This window comes from Anastrepha ludens, unplaced genomic scaffold, assembly GCF_028408465.1.
Source record: "Anastrepha ludens isolate Willacy unplaced genomic scaffold, idAnaLude1.1 ptg000094l, whole genome shotgun sequence".
Taxonomy (NCBI): domain Eukaryota; kingdom Metazoa; phylum Arthropoda; class Insecta; order Diptera; family Tephritidae; genus Anastrepha; species Anastrepha ludens.
The window spans coordinates 12,501-15,000 of NW_026530112.1; the positions used below are offsets into that span (position 1 = coordinate 12,501).

At 27.1% G+C, this 2,500-nt stretch overlaps 2 non-coding genes and 1 pseudogene across 2 annotated transcripts in view; all 3 read left to right on the plus strand.

Moving 5' to 3' along the window:
• LOC128871365 (small subunit ribosomal RNA) overlaps window positions 1-342 on the plus strand; it is a 1,991-nt gene extending 1,649 nt beyond the window's left edge. The window contains exon 1 of the ribosomal RNA XR_008455917.1: window positions 1-342. This exon is cut by the window's left edge and continues 1,649 nt beyond it. This is a non-coding gene — a ribosomal RNA (small subunit ribosomal RNA).
• A 566-nt stretch (window positions 343-908) lies between these two features.
• On the plus strand, window positions 909-1,089 carry LOC128871363 (5.8S ribosomal RNA). The gene has a single exon (XR_008455916.1). It is a non-coding gene; the product is annotated as a 5.8S ribosomal RNA (ribosomal RNA).
• A 438-nt stretch (window positions 1,090-1,527) lies between these two features.
• LOC128871364 (large subunit ribosomal RNA) overlaps window positions 1,528-2,500 on the plus strand; it is a 4,516-nt pseudogene continuing 3,543 nt past the window's right edge.

Sequence of the window (2,500 nt, forward strand, 5' to 3'; positions counted from 1 at the left end):
CGCGCGCTACAATGAAAGTATCAACGTGTATTTCCTAGACCGAGAGGTCCGGGTAAACCGCTGAACCACTTTCATGCTTGGGATTGTGAACTGAAACTGTTCACATGAACTTGGAATTCCCAGTAAGTGCGAGTTATTAACTCGCATTGATTAAGTCCCTGCCCTTTGTACACACCGCCCGTCGCTACTACCGATTGAATTATTTAGTGAGGTCTCCGGACGTGATCACTGTGACGCCTCGTGTGTCACGGTTGTTTCGCAAAAGTTGACCGAACTTGATTATTTAGAGGAAGTAAAAGTCGTAACAAGGTTTCCGTAGGTGAACCTGCGGAAGGATCATTATTGTGTTCCATATCCGTAAGAAAAACAAACAATGCCAAAACAAATAAAAACAAAAACAAACAAAAGAAAAAAAGAAAAAAAAGAAAAATTTATAATTATTTTGAATCCATATTCTTTTTATTCTTTTTCATTCAATTTGTTATCCATCAATTATATCATATTAAATATAATATGATGGTACATTTTGTAATGTTTTTTCTTATTTTTTCTTTTAAAAACCTTTAAACATGAAAATAGAAAGTTGTACTTATTATTCATTTGATTGAATGATAAGTTAATTTGTTCACAATAACAAAAGTGGTATATATTTATTATTATATTTATATATAAATAAAATGATTAAAAAAATACAAAATAATCAAACATAATAAATACCACCACTGTATTATTGTTGAACTAAGACATTCGCAACTTAATAAAAATGTTTAGAGTTAAATATATTTGATATATATTATTGAAAGAAAATCAATTTATATTTTATTATTATTATTATTTAATTTTACTCTTTCAATTAATATATGCAAAAAAAAATTGACATTTGTTATAAATAAAAATAAATAAAAAAATACTCTAAGCGGTGGATCACTTGGCTCATGGGTCGATGAAGAACGCAGCAAACTGTGCGTCATCGTGTGAACTGCAGGACACATGAACATCGACATTTTGAACGCATATCGCAGTCCATGCTGTTATGTACATTAAATTAAATTTTAAAGTACTGCTTGGACTACATATGGTTGAGGGTTGTAAGACTATGCTAAATAAGTTGCTTATTCTTTTATAAAAATAATTGAATTTAAGCAAATGTGTATATTATTGGATTTTAAATAATTCATAATATTAATAGCAAAAAAATAAAGATATATAATGAATTTTTTATTTATTAATATATTCTTAAAAAAAAAAAATCCTCTCAAATAAAATGAAATAAAAAAAATTTTGAATCTAAGTATTCTCTTTAAAAAATTTTCATATTATTTATATATATATAAAATATTAATTTATATATGTAATTAAAGGAGGAATGTCTAGCATAAAAATTAATTTTTTTTATTCTAGAATTGCCTCATTTTACATAATTATTATTTATAATATATATTTATATAAAAGGAAAAAAGAAAAATAGAGATGAAAAGATGATATAATTATTTATTAAATTGTGAGAAGATAAAAAATATTTTAAAACAACCTCAACTCATATGGGATTACCCCCTGAATTTAAGCATATTAATGAGGGGAGGAAAAGAAACTAACAAGGATTTTCTTAGTAGCGGCGAGCGAAAAGAAAATAGTTCAGCACTAAGTCACTTTGTCTATATGTCAAATGTGAGATGCAGTGTATGGAATATCTTAATATCTAGTATGAGAAATTAACGATTTAAGTCCTTCTTAAATGAGGCCATTTACCCATAGAGGGTGCCAGGCCCGTATAACGTTAATGATTACTAGAAAGATATTTCCAAAGAGTCGTGTTGCTTGATAGTGCAGCACTAAGTGGGTGGTAAACTCCATCTAAAACTAAATATAACCATGAGACCGATAGTAAACAAGTACCGTGAGGGAAAGTTGAAAAGAACTCTGAATAGAGAGTTAAATAGTACGTGAAACTGCTTAGAGGTTAAGCCCGATGAACCTGAATATCCATTATGAAAAATTCATCATTAAATAATTAAAAATAATGTGCATTTTTTTCATATAAGGACATTGTAATCTATTAACATAATAAAAGTATTTATCAAAAGATCATTGGTGATATTAAGTTTATTTAAATTAATTTGCTTTTTAAGCATATTAACATAGAATAAATACTAATGATTTGATAAAGTGTTGATAGATTTTATTATATATAATGCTAAAATTCATTTTTTGAATTTTACAAAAAATTTAATATCTATGATATTAATATTTATTTGTATGCATTTATATGATTAACAATGCGAAAGATTCAGGATACCTTCGGGACCCGTCTTGAAACACGGACCAAGGAGTCTAACATATGTGCAAGTCATTGAGTTATATTAAACTTAATGGCATAATTAACTTAACTTAAAAATATAATGGGATTAATTTTTAGTCTATTTTCTTAAATAGTCAATTAATTCAATCCCGGGGCGTTCCATATAGTTATGTATAATGATAATTTATTATTATTTATACC